Source organism: Pristiophorus japonicus, chromosome 1 (assembly GCF_044704955.1).
Source record: "Pristiophorus japonicus isolate sPriJap1 chromosome 1, sPriJap1.hap1, whole genome shotgun sequence".
In the NCBI taxonomy this organism is placed as follows: Eukaryota; Metazoa; Chordata; class Chondrichthyes; family Pristiophoridae; genus Pristiophorus; species Pristiophorus japonicus.
The window spans coordinates 22,158,301-22,182,688 of record NC_091977.1 but is presented as its reverse complement, the minus strand read 5'-3'; the positions used below and the strand labels follow the sequence as shown (position 1 = coordinate 22,182,688).

The following is a 24,388-nucleotide window of genomic DNA, read 5'->3' as shown; positions in this document are numbered from 1 at the left end:
GGTGCGGTTCACGAGTTGCCGCTATGGATTGTCCTAAGTAAAGGCCCAACGCTGTTCGGCAGGAACTGGCTTAAAAAAATCAGACACGATTGGAATGACATCAAGGCGATGTCGTCGGAGAAAGATACTGTGCCCAAGTACTGTGCAAGTTCCTCTCGTTCGAACCAGGCATCGGCAACTTCACAGGAGCCAAGGTGCAGATCCACGTGGATTCGGATGCAAGACCTGTCCATCATAAAGCTCGGGCAGTTCCGTATATGATGAGTGAGAAGGTCGAAATCGAACTGGACAGACACCAGCATGAAGGCATCATAACACCAGTTGAATTTAATGAATGGGCCAACCCCATTGTTCCTGTGCTGAAAAGTGATGGCACGTTCAGAATCTGTGGAGACTACAAGGCTACGATTAACAGGGTTTGAAAACAGGATCAGTACCCTGTGATGTATTTGCAGCCATGCTCTGTACTATGTACTATGTACTCTGTACATGCAATAGCCAACAGATGGGGAAAGCCCGGGAGGCACACGTTAATGCACCTCGTGCTGCCTCCCTATATAAAGCAGGCTCCCCCTGCAGTGCTCACTTTTGGAGCTTACATTAAACCTAAAGGTCACTAGGTGATCAGCTCCAGTATGGGCCATGTGTGATTTATTATAGTGATAAGCATACATAGCAACTGGCGACGAGGATGGGATACTAACACGCAGCTATGGCCACTGTTAACTACATCGAGCGATATTGCGTCGGGGAAGACTGGAATGACTTCATTGACTGGCTGGATCAATGCTTTGTCGCAAAAGACTTCGAGGGAGACGTGAATGCCAGCAAACGCAGGGCCGTCCTCCTCACAATCTGCGGATCACGGACATACGCATTGATCAAGGACCTACTGGCCCTGATGAAACCCACTGAGAAAAGTTACGAAGAACTGTGCGAGCTAGTTCGAAATCACCTGAAGCTAAAACACAGTGTGCTCATGGCCAGGTACCGTTTCTACACCCACCGGCGTGGGTAGGCCAAGATGTAGCAGCATCCATCGCTGAGCTAAGGCGTCTTGCTGGGCCATGCAAATTCAGGACAGTTGTGGAAGAAATGTTAAGAGACTTCTTTGTTTTGGGAATCGGGCACAAAGGGATTTTCTGCAAAATGCTAGCGGAGGAAGACTTGGACTTAGCCAAAGCCACCCTGATTGCTCAGGCATACATGACCAGAGAGGAAGAAACAAAGCTACTCTACTCACAACTTCGGAATCACCCGGGGCCAAACACCGTGAATAAGCTAAATTTGTCGGCAGACAGGAGAAGTGCCCCCAGCTGGGCTAATGCGACCTCTGCTCGACCTGAGATGACTTACTCACCACAACAATGGACTAATACAAAGAGATCAGTACTTGTGAATGCAAGTCCATCAGCAAGCTGTTGGCGCTGTGGAGGGGCTCATCGCGCAAACCAGTGCAGGTTCAAACAATATGTCTGCAAGAGTTGCTCAATGATGGGGCACCTCCAACGAATGTGTAAACGTGCTACAACTCGATACGTAGCGGAGGATGGGAGGTCAAGTGTAGATCCTGAGGATCGCGCAGAGATGACCGAGGAGGAAGAGGTACATGGGGTGCATGCGCATGAAGTGCACACCTTTACCAACAAGATTCCCCCGATTATGATGAACATTAAACTGAACGGCATACCGGTAGTGATGGAACTGGACACGGGTGCGAGCCAATCGACCATGAGCCAGAAGGCTTTCGAGAAGTTATGGGCAAACAAGGCACACAGGTCCAAGCTGAGCCCAATCGACATGAAGCTGCACACCAAACCAAAGAGATTATCCCGGTCCTCGGAAGTGCAATGGTTCAGGTGCTGTATGATGGTTCAGTGCATAAATTGCCACTATGGATTGTTCCCAGTTACAGGCCCACGCTGCTTGGCAAAAACATAGAAACATAGAAACATAGAAAATAGGTGCAGGAGTAGGCCATTCGACCCTTCGAGCCTACACCACCATTCAATAAGATCATGGCTGATCATTCACCTCAGTACCCCTTTTCAGCTTTCTCTCCATACCCCTTGATCCCTTTAGCCGGAAGGACTATATCTAACTCCCTCTTGAATATATCCAATGAAATGGCATCAACAACTCTCTGCAGCAGGGAATTCCACAGGTTAACAACTCTCTGAGTGAAGCAGTTTCTCCTCGTCTCAATCCTAAATGGTGTACCCCTTATCCTAAGACTGACTATGTCCCCTAGTTCTGGACTTCCTCAACATCGGGAACATTCTTCCTGCATCTAACCTGTCCAGTCCCGTCAGAATCTTATACGTTTCTATGAGATCCGCTCTCATTCTTCTAAACTCCAGTGTATAAAGGCCCAGTTGATCCAGTCTCTCCTCATATGTCAGTCCAGCCGTCCCTGGAATCAATCTGGTGAACCTTCGCTGCACTCCCTCAATAGCAAGAACGTCCTTCCTCAGATTAGGAGACAAAAACTGAACACAATATTCCAGGTGAGTCTCACCAAGGCCCTGTACAACTGCAGTAAAACCTCCCTGCTCCTGTACTCAAATCCCCTAGCTATGAAGGCCAACATACCATTTGCCTTCTTCACCACCTGCTCTACCTGCATACCAACTTTCAATGACTGATGAAACTCTTGCAATCTGTTTTTATCTTTTGTGCTAATTTACTTTCATAGTATATCTTCCCTTAATCATTATTTTAGTCATTCTTTGCTGGCTTTTAAAAGCTTCCCAGTCTTCTGTCCTCCCACTGGTTTTCGCCACTTTGTATGCCCATGTTTTTAATTGGATACCATCCATTATTTCTTTAGTTAGCCACGGATAGCTATCTTTTCTTTTACATCCTTTCCTCCTCATTGGAATATAATTTTCTTGAGAGTTATGAAATATTTCCTTAAATGTACGCCACTGTTCATCAACCGTCCTACACTTTAATCTATTTTCTCAGTCCACTTTAGCCAACTCTGCCCTCATACATTTGCATTCTCCTTTAAGCTGGCTACGGAATTTTAACTGGAAATGGGGCGATGTGAAAACATTATCATCGGTGGAGAAAGCCATGTGTGCACAGGTCCTAGACAAGTTTCCATCACTGTTCCAGCCTGGCATCAGCAACTTCACAGGGGCCAAGGTGAAAATTTAACTCAGCCCAGACGTGAGACCCATTCACCACATGGCCAGAACGGTCCCTTACATGATGCGGGAGAAAGTAGAAGTTGGCTAGATCGGCTTCAGCACGAAGGCATCATATCGCCAGTGGAATTTAATGACTAGGCCAGTCCCATTGTCCCTGTTCTCAAAAGTGATGGGACAATTAGAATCTGTGGGGATTATAAAGGAACCATAAACCGAGTATCGTTACAGGACCAGTACCCGCTACCCAAGGCGGAGGATTTGTTTGCGACCCTTTCGGGTAGAAAGCTGTTTTCGAAATTGGACCTCACCTCGGCGTACATAACCCAGGAGCTGGCAGAATCATCCAAGAAGCTGACATGCATAAACACACACGGGGCTGATCGGATACAACCGGCGCCCCTTCGGGATCATTCAGCGGCTGCGAATTTCCAACAAAACATGGAGAGCCTGCTGAAATCTGTCCCGGGAACGGTCATCTTCCAAGACGCCATCTTGATCATCGGACACGACACCAATGAATACCTCCATAACCTGGAAGAGATGCTAGGCCGACTAAATCGAGTAGGTCTAAGATTGAAACAAACCAAATGCGTCTTCTTGGCACCAGAGGTGGAATTCCTGGGAAGGAGAATCGCAGCAGATGGCATCAGACCCTCAGACTCCAAGACGGAGGTGATCCAGAAGGCCCCAAGACCACGCAACACGACAGAGCTGCGCTCGTTCCTAGGACTACTGAACTACTTTGGTAACTTTCTGCCTGGGCTGAGCACTTTGTTTGAACCATTACATGTACTGCTCTGGAAGGGTGATGACTGGGTCTGGGGTAAAATCAAGAAACTGCCTTCGAGAAGGCCAGAAACTTATTGTGCTCAAACAAACTACTGGCGCTGTATGATCCCTGAAGGCATCTTGTTTTAGTGTGCGATGCGTCATCCTACGGGATCGGGTATGTGCTTCAACAAGCGAACGTGTCGGGTAAGCTCCAACCTGTAGATGAACGCGGGTACAGCATGGTCGAAAAGGAGGCCTTAGCTTGTGTGTACGCAGTAAAAAAGATGCACCAGTACCTATTTGGCCGGCGGTTCAAACTAGAAACCAACCACAAGCCGCTCACGTCGTTATTCTCTGAGAGCAAAGGCATTAATACTAACGCCTCAGCTCGCATTCAGAGGTGGGCATTAACACTGTCCGCTTACGACTACACGATCCGTCACAGACCAGGCAATGATAACGGCGCAGATGCGCTCATCCACAATAGAGAGCCTTTGGACAATGATCGCCACCCATAGCCTGCCCAACGTTCTTTTTAGTGACAATGGACCATGCTTTACGAGTTACGAATTTCGCGAATTTATGGGTTGTAATGGCATAAAGCATCAGGTCGGCCCCGTTAAAACCAGTCTCCAATGGCCAAGCTGAACGGGCAGTAAAGATCATAAAGCAGGGCATGCAGCGAGTGACGGAAGGCCCCTTGCAGACCTGTCTGTCTCGTGTGCCGCTTACATATTGCACTCACAGGGGTTCCGCCTGCCGAACTCCTCAAGAAGAGGACCCTCAAAACAAGGTTGTCCCTCGTGCATCCGGTTTTAAGTGAGATTGTTGAAAACCGGCGTCTTAAGCAATGTACATATCATGACCGCAACTCTGTAACGCGTTGTATCAACGTCGATGACCCTGCTTTCGTGCTGAACTTTGGTACGGGCCCCAAGTGGCTCGCAGGCACTGTCGTAGCTAAAGAGTAGGGTATTCGTGGTAAGACTCACTAATGGCCAAACCTGCAGGAAGCACATCGATCAAACCAAATTGAGGTTCACCGATGATCCAGAACCGCTGGATGACTACAGTGACATCGACTTCCAACCACAAGCAACAGAACCGGCGGTTCACCGAGAGACAGAACCCGTCGCACCGGACAGTCCGACCAGAGCCACAGCACCGCAAGGCAGCGACACTCCGGTCAGGTCGCCCACACTCAGCGTCCAACTCAGGCGCTCAACCAGAGAGTGCAGACCCCCGGTCAGGCTCGACCTGTAAACCACATCTCAGATCTGGGGGGAAGTGTTGTGGTGTATTTGCAGCCATGCTCTGTACCATGTAATAACATGTAACAACCAACAGATGGGGAAAGCCCGGGAGGCACACATTCTGCACCTTGTGCTGCCTCCCTATATAAAGCAAGCGCCCCCTGCAGTGCTCACTTTTGGAGTTTACATTAAACCTAAAGGTCACTAGGTGATCAGCTCCAGTATGGGCCACGTGTGATTTATTATAGTGATAAGCATACGTATCATACCTGTTACCAAAGGCTGATGACTTGTTTGCAACACTAGCCGGGGGGAAGTCGTTCACCAAACGGGATCTGACGTCGGCCTACATGACACAGGAGCTGGTCGGCACGTCGAAGAGACTTACGTGCATTAACACACATAAAGGACTTTGGAATTCGCTCGGCAGCAGTAATATTTCAGAGGAACATGGAGAGTCTACTGAAGTCAGTTCCCAGAACCGTCGTGTTCCAAGATGACATCCTGATTACAGGTCATAATTCCAAGGAACATCTGAACAACCTGGAAGAGGTTCTACATCGTCTGGACAAAGTGGGACTTTTACTGAAACGCTCGAAGTGTGTCTTCATGGCACCAGAGGTCGAATTCCTGGGGAGGAAATTGCTGCTGATGGCATCAGGCCCACGGACGCGAAAACCAAGGCCATCGAGAATGCACCCAAGCCGCAGAATGTGACAGAGCTGCATTTGTTCCTGGGTCTACTCAACTACTTTGGTAACTTCCTACCTAAATTGAACACCTTATTAGAACCACTGCACATGCTGCTAAGAAAAGGAAACAACTGGGTGTGGGGTATGTCTCAAGACAGAGCTTTTAAGAAAGCCACTAATCTGCTTTGCTCGAACAAGCTGCTGGTACATTATGGCCCATGTAAACGTTTAGTATTGGCCTGTGATTCTTCGCCATATGGAATTGGTTGCATACTCCAACAAGCTAATGAGTCAGGTAAACTTCAACCAGTCGCGTATGCTTCAAAAAGTTTGTCTAAAGCGGAAAGAGCCGACAGCATGGTAGAAAAAGAAGCACTAGCCTGTGTGTATGGGGTTAAAAAGATGCATCAGTATCTGTTTGGTCTTTGGTTTGAACTGGAGAAAGATCACAAGCCGCTCATTTCACTGTTCTCTGAAAACAAAGGTATCAATACCAATGCTTCATCCCGCATCCAGAGGTGGGCGCTGACATTATCCGCTTATGAGTATGTCATTCGCCATAGACCTGGCACCGAGAATTGTGCCGATGCTTTGAGCCGTCTGCCATTGCCCACACCGGAGGTGGAAATGCCACAACTGACAGACCTATTGTTAGTTATATGGATGCTTTTGAGAGTGAAGGAACGAACCCCTGTCACAGCTCAACAAGTTAAGACTTGGACCAGCCAGGACCCGATTTAATCGGTGGTGAAGAGTTGCATCCTCAAAGGTGATTGGGCTGCCATTACCAAGCAAATATGTGAGGAGACCAAATCTTACATTCGTCGCAAAGACAAACTGTCTATTCAGTTGGATTGTATACTGTGTGGCAATTGTGTTGTTATGCCCAAGAAAGGGAGAGAGAAACTTGTACGTGAGCCACATAGCACACATCCCGGCATTGTAATGATGAAAGCCATCGCCAGGTCTTATGTATGGTGGCCGGGAATTGACTCTGAGCTGGAATCATGTGTGCATTAGTGCAACACTTGCATGCAGCTCAGCAAAGCACCAGCGGAATCTGTGGTCGTGGCCATCCAAACCATGGTCCAGGATCCACATAGACTTTGCAGGTCCCTTCCTGGGAAAGATGTTTTTAGTTGTGGTGGATGCACATTCGAAGTGGATAGAGTGTATAATCATGTCATCCAGCACATCTACAGCTACCATTGAGAATCTCAGTGTCATGTTTGCGACACATGGTCTGCCTGACATCGTTGTTAGCGACAACGGATCGGGCTTCACCAGTCAGGAGTTTCAAGAGTTCATGAAACTCAATGGTATCAATCATGTAGGGTCAGCACCGTTCAAACCTGCATCCAATAGGCAAGCAGAATGTGCTGTCCAAATCATAAAGCAAAGTATGAAGCAAGTAACCCAAGGGTCACTGCAGACCCGCCTGTCATATATACTGCTGAGTTACAGGACAAGACCACACACACTTACCGGGTCTCACCTGCTGAACTAATGATGAAGAGAGGTCTTAAGACCAAGCTATCTCTTGTACACCCTGACTTGAATAATCTTGTTGAATATAGAAGACAAAGTCAGCAAGGGTATCATGATCGCGCAGCTGTGTCACGCGATATTTTTGTAAATTATCCTGTATATGTTCTGAATTATGGTCAGGGTCCCAAGTGAATTGCTGGTACTGTCATGGCCAAGGAGAGCAACAGAGTATATATTGTCAAGCTCAAAAATGGGCAAACATGCAGGAAACATATGGATCAGACAAAGCTGCGGCACACAGATGAACCGGAACAATCAGAGGAAGAGACAATCAACGACCAACCAACCTACCCCCAGTCATCAGAGGACTCAGTGGTCATCAGTGAATTGGAACTTTCAATCACTGACATGTTGAATGAAAATGGACTTTCCATCCCTGACATGGCCATTGCCACTCCCACCAGTTCAGCCACCCAGCCACCAGTCACAACAGACTCTGAACACTCACCCAAGGCTGAAGTTGAACTGAGATGGTCAACCTGGGAGCATAAAACACCGGACCGTCTCAATTTGTAAAAGAATGTGTTAATATCTCAGAAGTGGGTATTGTCATGTATGAACTTTAGGGATCACTAGCCACTAGATGGCGTCATTGTTGGAGGCCATTGGGCTGCACAGACGTGTGTGCAGCCCAAGTATAAAAGGCCAGCCATTTTGTATATTAGACACTTTGGGCCTTAATAAAGCAAAGCCAAGGTCATACCTCTTGGAGTTAAACAGTACTCAGTCTAACAGTTATTGCAAACACAACACAGACAATCAAGCGGGCTGCTTTGTCCTGGATGGTGTCGTGCTTCTTGAGTGTTGTTGGAGCTGCATTCACCCAGGCAAGTGGAGAGTATTCCATCACACTCCTGACTTGTGCCTTGTAGATAGTGGAAAGGTTTTGTGGAGTCAGGAGGGGAGTCACTTGCCACAGAATACCCAGCCTCTGACCTGCTCTTGTTGCTGCAGTATTTACGTGGCTGGTCCAGTGAATTTTCTGGTCAATACTGACCCCGACGATGTAGATGATGGGAGATTTGGCGATGGTAATGCCGTTGAATGTCAAGTAGCGGTGGTTAGACTCTCGCTTGTTGGAGATAGTGATTGCCTGGCACTTGTGTGACGTGAATGTTACTTGACACTTATCAGCCCAATCCTGAATGTTGTCCAGGTCTTGCTGCATGCGGGCATGGACTGCTCCATTATCTGAGGAGTTGCGAATGGAACTGAACACTGTGCAGTCATCAGCGAACATCCTCACTTCTGACATTATGATGGAGGGAAGGTCATTGATAAGGCAGCTGAAGATGGTTGGGCCTAGGACATTGTCCTGAGGAACTCGTGCAGTGATGTCCTGGGGCTGTGATGATTGAATCCAACCACGACAACCATCTTCCTTTAGAAACATAGAAACATGGAAAATAGGTGCCCTTCGGCCCTTCGAGCCTGCGCCACCATTCAATAAGATCATGGCTGATCATTCCCTCAGTATACCTTTCCTGCTTTCTCTCCATACCCCTTGATCCCTTTAGCTGTAAGGGCCATATCTAACTCCCTCTTGAATATATCCAATGAACTGGCATCAACAACTCTCTGCGGCAGAGAAGTCCACAGGTTAACAACTCTCTGAGTGAAGAAGTTTCTCCTCATCTCAGTCCTAAATGGCCTACCCCTTATTCTAAGACTGTGTCCCCTGGTTCTGGACTTCCCCATCATCGGGAACATTCTTCCCGCACCTAACTTGTCCAGTCCTGTCAGAATTTTGTAAGTTTCTATGAGAGCCCCTCTCATCCTTCGAAACTCCAGTGTGTAAAGGCCCAGTTGATCCAGTCTCTCCTCATATGTCAGTCCCGCCATCCCGGGAATTAGTCTGGTGAACTTTCGCTGCACTCCCTCAATAGCAAGAACGTCCTTCCTCAGATTAGGAGACCAAAACTGAACACAATATTCCAGGTGAGGCCTCAACAAGGACCTGTACTACTGCAGTAAGATCTCCCTGCTCCTATACTCAAATCCCCTAGCTATGAAGGCCAACATACCATTTGCCTTCTTCACCACCTGCTGTACCTGCATGCCAACTTTCAATGACAGATGAGCCATGACACCCACGTCTCGTTGCACCTCCCCCTTTCCTAATCTGCCGCCATTCAGCTAATATTCTGCCTTTTGTGTTTTTGCTCTCAAAGTGGATAACCTCACATTTATCCCCATTATACTGCATCTGCCAGGCATTTGCCCACTCACCTAATGTGTCCAAGTCACCCTGCAGCCTCTTAGCGTCCTCCTCACAACTCACACCACCACACAGTTTAGTGTCATCTGCAAATTTGGAGATATTACACTCAATTCCTTCATCTAAATCATTAATGTATATTGTAAAGAGCTGGGGTCCCAGCACTGAGCCCTGCGGCACCCCACTAGTCACTGCCTGCCATTCTGAAAAGAACCCATTTTTCCCGACTCTCTGCTTCCTGTCTGCCAACCAGTTCTCTATCCACATCAGTACATCATCCCCAATACCATTTGCTTTAATTTTGCACACCAATCTCTTGTGTGGGACCTTGTCAAAAGCCTTTTGACAGTCCAAATACACCACATCCACTGGTTCTCCCTTGTCCACTCTACCAGTTACATCCTCAAAAAATTACAGAAGATTTATCAAGCATGATTTCCCTTTCATAAATTCATGCTGACTTGGACCAATCCTGTCACTGCTTTCCAAATGCGCTGCTATTTCGTCTTTAATAATTGATTCCAACATTTTCCCCACTACTGATGTCGGGCTAACCGGTCTATAATTACCCGTTTTCTCTCTCCCTCCTTTTTAAAAGTGGTGTTACATTAGCTACCCTCCAGTCCATAGGAACTGATCCAGTCCATAGACTGTTGGAAAATGATCACCAATGCATCCACTATTTCTTGGGCCACTTCCTTAAGTACTCTGGGATGCAGACTATCAGGCCCTGGGGATTTATCGGCCTTCAATCCCATCAATTTCCCTAACACAATTTCCCGCTTTATAAGGTTATCCTTCAGTTCCTCCTTCTCACTAGTCCCTCGGTCCACTAGTATTTCCAGAGGTTATTTGTGTCTTCCTTCGTGACAACAGAACCAAAGTATTTGTTCAATTGGTCTGCCGTTTCTTTGTTCCCCATTATAAATTCACCTGAATCTGACTGCAAGGGACCTACATTTGTCTACACTAATCTTTTTCTCTTCACATATCTATAGAAGCTTTTGCAGTCAGTTTTTATTTTCCCAGCAAGCTTCCTCTCATACTCTATTTTTCCCCTCCTAATTAAACGCTTTGTCCTCCTCTGCTGTATTACAAAATTCTCCCAATCCTCAGGTTTGCTGCTTTTTCTGGCCAATTTATATGCCTCTTCCTTGGATTTAACACTATCCTTAATTTCCCTTGTTAGCCATGGTTGAGCCACCTTCCCCGTTTTATTTTTACTCCAGACAGGGATGTACAATTGTTGAAGTTCATCCATGTGTTCTTTAAATGTTTGCCATTGCTTATCCACCGTCAACCCTTTAAGTATCACTCGCCAGTTTATTCTAGCCAATTCACGTCTCATACCATCGAAGTTACCTTTCCCCAAGTTCAGGACCCTAGTCTCTGAATTAACTGTGTCACTCTCCATCTTAATAAAGAATTCTACCATGTTATGGTCACTCTTTCCCAAGGGGCCTCGCACAACAAGATTGTTAATTAGTCCTTTCTCATTACACATCACCCAGTCTAGGATGGCCAGCCCTCTAGTTGGTTCCTCGATATATTGGTCTAGAAAATCATTCCGGAAATCCTCCCCCACCACATTGCTACCAGTTTGGTTAGCCCAGTCAATATGTAGATTAAAGTTGCCCATGATAACTGCTGTACCTTTATTGCATGCATCCCTAATTTCTTGTTTGATGTTGCCCCATCCTGATTACTACTGTTTCGTGGTCTGTACACAACTCCCACTAGCGTTTTCTGCCCTTTGGTATTCCGCAGCTCCACCAATACAGATTCCACATCATCCAGGATAATGTCCCTCCTTACTATTGCATTAATTTCCTCTTTAACCAGCAATGCCACCCCGCCTCCTTTTCCTTTCTGTCTATCCTTCCTAGATGTTGAATACCCCTGGATGTTGAGTTCCCAGCCTTGGTCACCCTGGAGCCATGTCTCCGTGATGCCAATTACGTCATATCCATTAACTGCTATCTGCGCAGTTAATTCGTCCACCTTATTCCAAATACTCCTCGCATTGAGGCACAGAGCCTTCAGGCTTGTCTTTTTAACACACCTTGTCCCTTTAGGATTTTGCTAGGTGTGACTCCAGCCAGTGGAGAGTTTCTCCCCTGATTCTAATTGACTTCAGTTTTACTAAGGCTCCTTGATGCCACACTCGGTCAAATGCTGCCTTGATATCAAGGAACGTCACTCTCACCTCACCTCTGGAATTCAGCTCTTTAGCCCATGTTTGGACCAAGGCTGTAATGAGATCTGGAGCCGAGTGGTCCTGATGGAACCCAAACTGAGCATCGGTGAAAAGAATGAAAGAAAGACTTGAATTTCTATTGTGCCTTTCGCGTCTCAAAGCACTATACAGCCAATGAAGTGCTGCTTTGAAGTAGAATCACTGTTGTAATGTTGGAAACGCGGCAGGCAATTTGAGCTCAGCAACTCCCACAAACAGCAACGTGACAATGTCCAGATAATCTTTTTTGTTATGTTGATTGAGGGATCAATATTCGCCAGGACACCGGGGAGAACTAGCCTTCTCTTCTTCGAAAGAGTGCCATGGGATCTTTTTACTTCTACCTGGTTTAACATCTCATCCGAAAGATGCCATCTCTGACAGTGCAGCACTCCCTCAGCATTCCATTGGAGTGTTAGCCTCAATTTTATGTGCTCAAGTCCCTGGAGTGGGACTTGAACCCACAATCTTACATAAAAAGAAAAAGGAGCAGGAGTGGGCCATTTGGCCCCGCAAGCCTGCTCCGCCATTCAATAAGATCATGGTTTCTGACTCAGAGGCGAGTGTACTACCCAGTGAGTGTACTATCCAGTGAGTGTACTACCCAGTGAGTCACGGCTTACATAGGTGAGCAGGATATTGGTGAATAAGTGTCGCTTGATAGCACTGTCGACACCACCTTCCGTCACTTTGCTGATGATTGAGAGCAGGCAGATGGGGTGGTAATTGGGTGGATTGGATTTGCCCTGCTTTTTATGGACAGGGCATACCTGAGCAATTTTCCACTTTGTCAGGTAGATTCCAGTATTGTAGCTGGAACAGCTTGGCTAGAGGCGCGGCTAGTTCTGGAGCACATGTCTTCAGCAGAGGGGTCGCTTACCTCTGTCTCTAGCATGCTGCTTCTGGTGTTAAGCATGCATGTAGTCCTGTGGCTGTCAGCTGTGGCTCAGTGGGAAGCACATTCGCCTCTGAGTCAGAAGGTTGTGGGTCTGGAGTCACATATAGGCCAGACCGAGTAAGGACGGCAGATTTCCTTCCCGAAAGGACATTAGTGAAACAGGGGATCACATGGCTCCGGTTGGAGTGGAGTGTAGAATGTTTCAGTGTAAGAGGTGTCGCGGTTGTGTGGGGCGGACTGGTTGGGCTGGGTGCTCTTTACCTTTCTGCCATTGTTCATTGTTCGTTGGTTTATATGTAACCTTCAGGGCTGCTGACCGAGGGCCGTGCGGCTCTTTGTCGGCCGGCGCGGACACGATGGGCCAAAATGGCCTCCTTCTGCGCTGTAAATTTCTATGTTTCTATGTTTAGATAGGGTGACCACATTTTCCTGTTTTCCGGGGACAGTCCCCGGATCTGAGACTGTGTCCCAGACAAACAATTCAGGAATCTCATCCCCGATTACGCACGGGTTCAAATCAGGAAGCACGTGAGCCCGAGCTACCCTGTGGTCGCTCAATAAAGTGGGCGGGGCTGTGTGGCAGGGGTGGGTTTTGATTGATGGGAGGGATGTCAAGCTCCTGTTTTCAACCAGCAGAGTTTGCGCGCCGTTACTGCAGTACATATGCTCTGCACCCCCCTCACCCACCCACCCCCAACCCCAGCAAATCCCAGGAGCGCCCTGTGAAATTCAGATGAAGAGAAATCGGCCTCAGAGCCACAACTCCGAGTAACAGGAGCCGCTGGTATCTGGGCTAATGAGCAGCGGCTGGAGCTGGAGCGAGGCCACGTGGGTGTTCCGGGAGTTGGATCAGGGCGCGCTCCGCGGCCTGGGATGGTGTGGGTGAGTGTCGGGGCTGTGAGGGGGGGGAGGAGCCGGTGATTGTGGCCGGGAGGTGGAGTGGCAGCATTATTCAGGCGGGACATTTTGGACATCAGTCATTGAAGGTTGGCATGCAGGTACAGCAGGCGGTTAAGAAAGCAAATGGCATGTTGGCCTTCATAGCAAGGGGATTTGAGTACAGGGGCAGGGAGGTGTTGTTACAGTTGTACAGGGCCTTGGTGAGGCCACACCTGGAGTATTGTGTACAGTTTTGGTCTCCTAACTTGAGGAAGGACATTCTTGCTATTGAGGGAGTGCAGCGAAGGTTCACAAGACTGATTCCCGGGATGGCGGGACTGACATATCAAGAAAGACTGGATCAACTGGGCTTGTATTCACTGGAGTTCAGAAGAATGAGAGGGGATCTCATAGAAACGTTTAAAATTCTGACGGGTTTAGACAGGTTAGATGCAGGAAGAATGTTCCCAATGTTGGGGAAGTCCAGAACCAGGGGTCACAGTCTAAGGATAAGGGGTAAGCCATTTAGGACCGAGATGAGGAGAAACTTCTTCACCCAGAGAGTGGTGAACCTGTGGAATTCTCTACCACAGTAAGTTGTTGAGGCCAATTCACTAAATATATTCAAAAAGGAGTTAGATGTAGTCCTTACTACTAGGGGGATCAAGGGGTATGGCGAGAAAGCAGGAATGGGGTACTGAAGTTGCATGTTCAGCCATGAACTCATTGAATGGCGGTGCAGGCTCGAAGGGCCGAATGGCCTACTCCTGCACCTATTTTCTATGTTTCTATGTGTGCTTTTTGCGGATTCAGTTTGCATCGAAGTAACAAAAAACTTTAGGCCCGATTTTCCCCAATGCCGTTTTTTGGCGTATTTCAAGAGTTACGCCCATTTTTTTTTGGCTCCGACTATTCCAAAAAAATAACTTGAAAGTTTCCCCTTTCTAATTTTTGAAATTTGGTGCCGCGCAGCCTGTCCTTTAGCTTTGCCGGGTGGAGCCTAATGTCTGTGCCGAAAAAAACGATGCTCCCACCACCTCGTCTGCACCTGGGCGGGAAAAAAAATACGTTTTTTACGTGACTGCTATGGCCGCACATGCCCAGTACAGCTCCCGGTCTGCATTTGGCCAATTTTAAAGAGTCAGTTGTGTGCAAGGACCTTTAATCCTCAGTGGAAAAAAATCGGAGCTGCAATATGCAACGTGGCTCAAGGACTAAGAATTTCTCACTGGACGAAGTGGAGGCCCTGGTTACTGTGACTGAGGGCAGGTGGCACGGGCTGGACACCAGCAGAGGTCACATAAAAGTTCCACCAAAAGAAATGAAGAAACGCTGGGACCGACTTGCAGAAGATTACTGTGCAATGCTGAGCACCCCGGGGTCTGGAGGCCAGTGCAAAAAGAAGTGGCGGGACTTTGGTCAAGTAGTTAGTGTAAGTAATATTTTCATTTATTCACTGGAATTGCAATTGTAAATGTGAACAGCTGTATATGGCCCATCAGGAAGAAAGGCACCCTCTCTAAAATGTTATCTATTCATCTTTGCAGAGGAAAGTGGCACACAACAAAAGAGAGAGAATTCGAACAGGAGGAGGCCCAGCAGACCAAGATTACTTACAAACTTTTAAACTTGTAAATTTACCATCACTTACAATTTCTTTTTAATTTGAGAACAGTTACAACAGTAACAACAATAATAACAACAACAACAGCAGCAGCATAGAAAGACTGCACCCATCTCTCCTTCACCTTATTCTAAGACCGCCCGTTGCACTTGGTCTTGTTGACTCCACCCCTGCCCGCAGACTGTGGCGCAGCCTTTCTCGAGTTGGTACCAAACTTATTCTTTCGAGCATCTCGGATATTGCGCACTTCTTGATGGGGGGGGGCCACAGGTCGTAATGTGGAAGGCCTGGCTCGGGCAACTTCTGAGGCTTGTCTGGGGATTGGAGTGGGAGTGGCAGTTGATTCTGTCAATGGGGGCGGGGTCTGGGCGTGTTCCCTTATTGCAGTAACTACCTCCGACATTCCCTCCTTCATATGCCCTGACAGTGTGTCAACTACCTGCAACATTCCTTCACTCATGTTCCCGGACAGTGTTCCCGTTTCTCGTGAGAGTGTTGTTACTTCTCCCAACAGTCCCGCTACCTCATCACCCACCCCACTGATGGTGTCCAGGAGTGATCGGGTAAGGTCAATGCTCTCCCCACTCATTGCCATCATCTGAACCACATCCTGCATTTCAGGAGAGCGCTGTCGAGCTCTCCTTCCCCTCCTCACCCTGGGTGTGGCTCACTGCACCCCATTGGGACCCGCAACCTCAGACGGTGGGGCCCTGAGTCTGCCTTGCTGCATGCACTGGAACCTGCAGCTTCGGACTGTACGAAACCATGGAATGTCCCAACACTCCGTACCACTCAGGAATGGGGCTGGCAGCTCAATGAGCGGCACCTGCACCTCCTCCAGAGTGAGTACAACAGTGGGGGCTTCATCTTCCCTCGCCCCCCTGCCCCTCCCCCTCCCCCTGCCCCTCCCTCTCACCCCCATGCTGTTGGTCTGGAAGGTGGGATTAGAAGATGTTCTCCTCTTCTGGCTCGTCCGCGTCTAAATCTTCTGCATCGGCTTCAGCCTCGTCAGGGTTGGCCTCAAGTTCTGCAAAATATAACAGAACAGACAAATGGTTAGCAGCAGAGGAGGGGGGAAGGTTGGCATCAGTAGCCTCGAACAGTGCAGGCAGCAGGCTGATTTGAAGGACCACGATGAATGGTCAACCACTATCAACCGAAGCGTAGCTGACGGAGACATCCCCATGACCTGAAGCACGGCTAGCCCACGCAGTACTTAACTTTTAGCAAAGCCAGACTGTGGAACTTGCAGGACTTACTCTCTCCCTCGAGTGGGGGCCCAGCTTATGCAGTACTGATTACTTTTCTCCAGGCAGGATCCATCAAAGCAGCGACCCTCTTCTTCCAAGGGTGTCAGTGGGTGCAGATTTTCCAGACCTCCTCCTGTTTGAGTTGTTTCTCTTTTGTTGTGTGCCACCTTCCTCTGCAAAGATGAAAATTTAACTTTTTAGAAAGCCTGCTCCGCCATTCAATAAGATCATGACTGATCTGATCATGGACTCAGATCCACTTCCCTGCCCGCTCCCCATAACCCCTGATCCCCTTATCGGTTAAGAAACTGTCTATTTCTGTCTTAAATTTATTCAATGTCCCAGCTTCCACAGCTCTCTGAGGCAGCGAATTCCACAGATTTATAACCCTCTGAGAGAAGAAATTCCTCCTCATCTCAGTTTTAAATGGGCAGTTTTAAGATTATGCCCTCTCGTTCTAGTCTCCCCTATCAGTGGAAACATCCTCTCTGCATCCACCTTGTCAAGCTCCCGCATAATCTTATACATTTCGATATGATCACCTCTCATTCTTCTGAATTCCAATGAGTAGAGGCCCAACCTTTAAAGTCCTGACCCTGCAGTACAGACTTACACGAGGCACATGCTGAAGTCAAGGTCACTCTGGACATGCACCTTTATTTCACAGCTCTCGAGTGCCACACTTGCCAGAGACCTGCCTTTACATACCTGTGTGGAACAGGTATGCAGCGTCTCCTGCAAGTGCACCCCTGGTGGTAAAGTATGCTTGTGGTTAAAGGTCATATCTAGTTACAGTCATGTATAGTATGGTAAGATACAGTTATATACAGAGGTGTGAGATACATGACATCACCCTCCCCCAAAGTCTTATTGTCTTTATAGATTCAGTCTCTCAGGTGGTCTATGCTTTCGCGTGGAGCATCTTAGTTGTGGTTCAGTTGTTTGCCTTGGTGCCTGATCTTCTTTCGGTGTGATTGCTGGTATCTCGCCTGGGCTGTCTGTTGAGACTGCCCTTTCCGCAGGTTGTTCCCTCTGTCTGTCCACCAGGTGTGGTGTGAGTTCCACATTGTAGTCTGCCTCTGGTTCTGCAGTGGTGTTGGTGAATCTACTTTTTACTTGGTCTACATGCCTCCGGCAGGTTTGGCCATTGTCCATTTGTACAACCAGTAGCCTGTTTCCTTCCTTGCCTGTTACTGTCCCTGCAAGCCATTTGGCCCCTGACATAGTTTAGCACAAACACTTTGTCCCCTATCTCATTCCATCTTCCCCTCGAATTTCGGTCATGGTACTCAGTTAGCTTCCGGTGCTTTGCCTCAACAATTTCATCCATGTCTGGGAGGATTAACGAGAGCCTAATCTTTAAGGTCCGTTTCATCATTAGTTGCGCGGGGGGAACCCCAGTCAACGAATGAGGACAAGGTCTGTATGCCAGCAGCAGTCGCGACAGACTTGGAGCTCTGCGTCCGGCGGTGCACCATTTGTGCCCAACTCAGTAATGCCCTCAGGGAGGCCCCCCCTAAGCCCCTGGCCCTGGCCCACCAAGCCATGGTCGCGGGTGCATGTAGACTATGCGGGCCCATTCATGGGCAAAATGTTCCTTGTAGTCTCGTCGTCGATGCATTTTCAAAGTGGATCGAGTGCACCATTTTAAACTCGAGCACCACCTTCACCACTGTGGAAAGCCTCAGAAACATGTCTGCAATGCACGGAATTCTTGACATATTGGTCAGTGATAATGGTCCGTGCTTCACCAGCGCAGAATTTCAAGATTTTATAGTTGACCACGGCATAAATCACTTTAAGACGGCACCGTTCGAGCCGGCCTCCAATGGCCAGGCGGAGCGAGCAGTGCAAATCGTTAAACAAGGCATGCTAAAAATCCAAAGTCCCACACTGTATGCCAGCAGCAGACGTGGGATCTGGCTATGGCCTTCATAAGGACGATCCCCGGGTGCTCGCGGTGGAGCTCCCGGACAAACGCCTCTCTGCCTCGCAAGGGCATAACTACTCGGCTGCCCCACATCAGGCTGTCTGCCTGTAGTGATAGTTCATGCATGCGCCTATGGAAAGTTTGATCTCCTCGGGACAGGCATCGCGAGCCTCTGCCCAGTCACCAGTTAAAACACATCATTTGACTAAGGATAACGTGGGGTCGCTGGTCGTCCAGGCTCTGATTTGACGAGCCGTCATGGGCGAACCTGTGGATTCAAAGGCATTGATTGCCATAACCATCTCACAGTCCTGTTCGTCGGACCCTTCCATGGTCGCCAGGGGTAGCCTGCCAAGTGCGTCCGCACAGTTGTCTGTGCTTGGTCTGTGCCTTGTTGTGTAGTCGTATGATGCCAGCATGAGTGCCCACCGCTGAATGTGCGCCGAGGCGTTGGCATTTATTACGTTGCACTCGGAGAGCAGGGACGTGAGGGGTTTGTGGTCGGTTTCTAACGTGAACTTGGCCCCGAAAAGGTATTGGTGCATCGTTTTGACACCGTACACGCACGCGAGCGCCTCCTTCTCAACCATACCGTACCCGCTCCGCGAAAGTGACCTGGAGGCATAAGCAATGGGTTGTAATTTACCCGCATCATTCATGTGCTGTAAAATGCACCCGACTCCGTATGCTGAGCATCACATGTAAGAACTAGCTTTTTACCTGGGTCAAAAAAGGCTAAAACACTGTTGGAACATAGAAGGTTGCGTGCCTTATTGAAGACGCGTTCTTGGACGTCCCCCCAAAACCAATCGCACCCCTTTCTGAGTAGCATGTGGAGAGGCTCCAGCAGCATGCTCAAGTTCTGCATAAAGTTCCCAAAGTAGTTGAGTAGCCCGAGAAAGGCGCGCAGTTGCGAGACATTCCGGGGCCTGGGTGCCAGACGAATCGCTTCGGTTTCGGATTCCATCAGCGGCAATCCTTCTGCCAAAAATTCAACCTCGGGCGCGAGAAACAGACACTTGGATTTCTTAACTCTTAGGCCTACCCGATCCAATCGACTTAGTACTTCCTCCAAATTGTGGAGATGGGAGTCGGTGTCCCTGCCCGTGATGAGTATGTCATCTTGAAACACAACCGTCCCCGGGATGGACTTGAGCAGACTCTCCATATTGCGCTGAAACATAGCAGCTGCCGACCTGATGCCGAATGGTCATCGATTGTACATAAAAAGGCCTCGATGTGTGTTGATGGTGGTGAGTAGTTCAGACTCTTCGATCAGTTCTTGCGTCATATACGCAGATGTGAGATCTAGTTTTGAGAAAAGTTTTCCTCCAGCCAATGTGGCAAATAGGTCCTCCGCTCTGGGCAGCGGGTATTGGTCCTGTAGGGAGACTCTATTTATGGTAGACTTGTAATCCCCACAGATTCGTACGGATCCATCAGGCTTCATGACGGGGACGATGGGACTTGCCCAGTCACTAAATTCCACGGGTGAGATAATGCCTTCCCGCAGAAGCCGGTCCAGTTCGTGTTCAATCTTTTCCCTCATCACAGAAGGCACAGCTCTAGCCTTGTGATGGACCGGTCTGGCATTCTGTGTAATGTAGATTTTAACTTTAGCCCCTTTGAAGGTGCCCACACCTGGCTGAAAGAGATGTTCAAAACGACTTAGAACTGTTGAGCAGGAGGTCCTCTGACAATATGGCGTGAACATCATCCCATTTCCAATTTAGTTTTGCCAGCCAGCTTCTCCCCAACAGTGCTGGGAGATCTCCGGGGACAATCCACAGGGGAAGTCGGTTCACCGTCCCTTTGTGTGTGACTGAGAGCATGGCGTTGCCAAGGACTGGGACAATTTATTTGGTATAGGTCCTTAGTTTGGTGTCAACCCTTGTGAGTTTTGGTCTGTTGCTTTTGTGCGGCCACAGCTGTTCAAATTGTTGGACGCTCATGAGAGATTGATTAGCTTCCGTGTCCAGTTCCATGTTGATGGGTATCCCATTGAGTAGGACCCTCATCATTATTGGAGGAATCTTGTTGTAAGAACAGTGGACATTGATCATGTTGACCCGCTGTACCTCGGCGTCCCGGGCACTGTCCCCACAGTCTTCTGGTCCACTTTCTGACCCTTCCGATTCGTATACCAGCTGAGCTGCTGTTTTTCTGCACATGCGAGCCAGATGCCCTGTATAGTTGCAGTTTCTGCAAACAGCATATTGAAATCGACATCCCCTTGTTGAGTGCCTTCCCCCACATCTTCAGCACAGACCGCTTCCATTGTTTCCGAAGGATGAGCTGCATCTGGCTGATCTCTCTTGGGCTTCTCTCAGTATGTAGTTGATTGTTCGCATTGTGGGTTAATGAGGTGTGAATGGCCGTTCATGTGGCCCTTAATGGCTTCTGGCGCCACTGCCTGCTGTTGAAGGCCTGCTCTCCTTCCTTTGTCTGTGTGTGGGGGTGGCGGCTTGTTTCACGCTGTGAACACCTTGTTCCAATGTTTCGTTAGTTGTCGTACCCGCAGTATAGATCAACCTCATTTCTTTTTCTCCTGCCAAGAAGGTCTGTGCGACCAGTGCTGCTGCCTCTAGGGTCAAGTTCTTGATCTCTATAAGCTTTCGGAATATGCCTGCGTGGCCTATTCCTTCAATGAAAAAGTTTCTCAGTACTTCTTTCCTTAGTTCATCGGAGAACTCACATAAACTAGCCAGCCTCCAAAGTTCCGCCACAAAGTCGGGTATGCTCTGGCCCACACAGTGTCTGTAATTGTAGAACCTGTGTCTGGCCATGTGTAGGCTGCTCGCTGGCTTCAGGTGGTCTCTCACCAGTGTGCTCAACTCCTCAAACGACTTGCTTACTGGTTTCTCGGGTGCCAGCAGGTCCTTCATTAAGGTATATGTTTTCGAGCCACAGCTGGTCAAGAGATGGGCTCTTTTCTTGTCTGCCTTATCATCGCCCAACCAGTCGTTGGTTACAAAGCTTTGCTGGAGCCTTTCTATAAAGTCCTCCCAATTGTCTCCAGCATTGTATTTCTCATCTGAGCCATTGGTAGCCATTCTGTGGATTCTGTAATCCCGTAACTCGTCGCCACTGTAAAGTCCTGACCCTGCAGTACAGACGTACATGAGGCACATGCTGAAGCCAAGGTCACTCTGGACCTGCACCTTTATTTCACAGCTCTCAAGTGCCACCCTTGCCTGAGACCTGCCTTTATATACCTGTGTGGAACAGGTATGCAGCGTCTCCTGCAAGTGCACCCCAGGTGGTAAAGTATGCTTGTGGTTACAGGTTATATCTAGTTACAGTCATGTATAGCATGGTAAGATACAGTTATATACAGTAGTGTGAGATACATGACACAACCTACTCAACCTTTCCTCATAAGTATAATATGGATAAATGAAGTATAATGTGGATAAATGTGAGGTTATCCACTTTGGTGGTAAAAACAGAGAGACAGACTATTGTCTGAATGGTGACAGATTAGGAAAAGGAGAAGTGCAACGAGACCTGGGTGTCATGGTACATCAGTCATTGAAGGTTGGCATGCAGGTACATCAGGCGGTTAAGAAAGCAAATAGCATGTTGGCCTTCATAGCGAGGGGATTTGAGTACAGGGGCAGGGAGGTGTTGCTACAGTTGTACAGGGCCTTGGTGAGGCCACATCTGGAGTATTGTGTATAGTTTTGGTCTCCTAACTTGAGGAAGGACATTCTTGCTATTGAGGGAGTGCAGCGAAGGTTCACCAGACTGATTCCCGGGATTGTGGGACTGACCTATCAAGAAAGACTGGATCAACTGGGCTTGTATTCACTGGAGTTCAGAAGAATGAGAGGGGACCTCATAGAAACGTTTAAAATTCTGACGGGTTTAGACAGGTTAGATGCAGGAAGAATGTTCCCAATGTTGGGAAAGTCCAGAACCAGGGGTCACAGTCTAAGGATAAGGGGTAAGCCATTTAGGACCGAGATGAGGAGAAACTTCTTCACCCAGAGAGTGGTGAACCTGTGGAATTCTCTACCACAGAAAGTTGTTGAGGCCAATTCACTAAATATATTCAAAAGGGAGTTAGATGAAGTCCTTACTACTAGGGGGATCAAGGGGTATGGCGAGAAAGCAGGAAGGGGGTATTGAAGTTGCATGTTCAGCCATGAACTCATTGAATGGCGGTGCAGGCTAGAAGAGCCGAATGGCCTACTCCTGCACCTATTTTCTATGTTTCTATGTTTCTATGTAATTCAACCCCCTCATCTCCGGAATCAACGTAGTGAACCTTCTCTGAACAGCCTCTAATGCACGTATATCCTTCCTTAAATACGGAGACCAAAACTGCATGCAATACTCTAGGTGTGGCCTCACCAATACCCTGTACAGTTGGACCAGGACTTCTCTACATTTATGCTACATCCCCCTTGCAATCCCCCTTGTCTGCCTGATTACTTGCTGTACCTGAATACTATTAAATGGTGGAGCAGGTTCGAGGGGTCGAATGGCTTACTCCTGCTCCTATTTCTTATGTTCGTAAAGTGAAAAATACATGTATAATTAAACTTTTAACTGGATAAAGAGTTGGGACTACTTTTCTCTCCCATTCAATTTTCGCAGCCACATCAAAAGAAAGAACTTGCATTTATGCAATGCCTTTCACAACCTCAGGATATCCCAATGCTCTTTACAGTCAATGAAGCACTTTTGTAAGTGGAGCTACTGCAATGTGTAAATGCAGCATCCAATTTGAGCACAGCAAGGTGCAACAAACAGCAATGACCCAATGCACAAATATTCTGCTTTAGTGATATTGGTTTGCAGAATAAATATTGATCAGGACACTAGAGAGAGCTCCCTTGCTCTTCGAAATAATGCTATGGTATCTTTTCCATCCATTTGAGAGGGAAGATGGGGCCTTGTTTTAACATATGTGAAAGACGGCACCTCCGACAGTGCAGCACTCCCTCAGCACTGCACTGGAGTGTCAGCCTAGATTATTGTGCTCAAGTCCCTGGAGTGGGACTTAAATCTACAATCTTCTGACTCTGAGGCGAGGGTGCTACCCATTGAGTCACAGCTGACACCTATAGCCTTGTGCGGGTCACATGATCTTACCTGATCCTATGTTGTATAAGAGCTCTGGTCCCAGATTAGTTGATGGTCTTGGAGCAGCAAGCGAGAGATTGTGATTTCAAGTCCCATTACGGAAAGTTATGAAATTGAATTCAATAACTCTGGTCATTTGTAGGCTGGCACCAGGAAATGGCCAAGAAAGCTGCTGGATTGTTAACAATACAACAAATTCATTAATATCCTTCAGGATGCCCACAACGTATCCAATGTATACATGATTCCAGCCTTGCCCATATCCTGAGGACAACGTTTCAAAGTTGATATCAGAACTGAGAGTGGTTATCACTATCAGGAATGAACAGGCTGGGGCTCTTCTCTCTAGCAAAGAGAAAGAAGAGCAGTGATCTGATCTGGGGTAGCAAGTCTTTACAATTATGGAAGGTGTTATGTATTAATCCTTGGGGGTCATCAGACACCAGAGGGCGCCACGGTCAGAGGTCAGCGGGCTGTTCGTATGTGGCATGTGTGCTTGGTCACTTGCATATAAGCTGGGTGTCTTTGTCACACTGGCACTCTTGGGCTGGAATAAAGATGGATCAGGTTGCAGTAGTTTACAGTAAACTGACTCTTGAGTCGTTACAATTGGCGACGAGGTAATTTAAGAACCTTCGCATGCATAATGGGCACTGTTGGAATTCTGGAGAGAGTCGTGGAGGCGAGGATTGGATGGATTTTGTCGACCGCCTGGATCAGTGTTTTGTGGCCAACGGCATGGAGGCAGAGGCCTACACAGTTAAGCGCAGGGCAGTTCTCCTCACTGTTTGTGGTCCGAAAATTTACGGTCTCATGAAGAATCTTCTCTCGCCTGTACGTCCG

General features: G+C 48.0%; 1 long non-coding RNA gene across 1 annotated transcript in view; it reads right to left on the bottom strand.

The window, feature by feature from the left end:
• Nucleotides 1-16,192: 16,192 nt before the first annotated feature.
• Nucleotides 16,193-24,388, bottom strand: part of LOC139277265 (uncharacterized) — a 45,774-nt gene continuing 37,578 nt past the window's right edge. The window contains exons 2-3 of the long non-coding RNA XR_011596066.1: nucleotides 16,534-16,697; nucleotides 16,193-16,301 (exon numbers count right to left, since the gene is read on the bottom strand). This is a non-coding gene — a long non-coding RNA (uncharacterized lncRNA). The remainder of the gene's footprint in view (nucleotides 16,302-16,533; nucleotides 16,698-24,388) is intronic.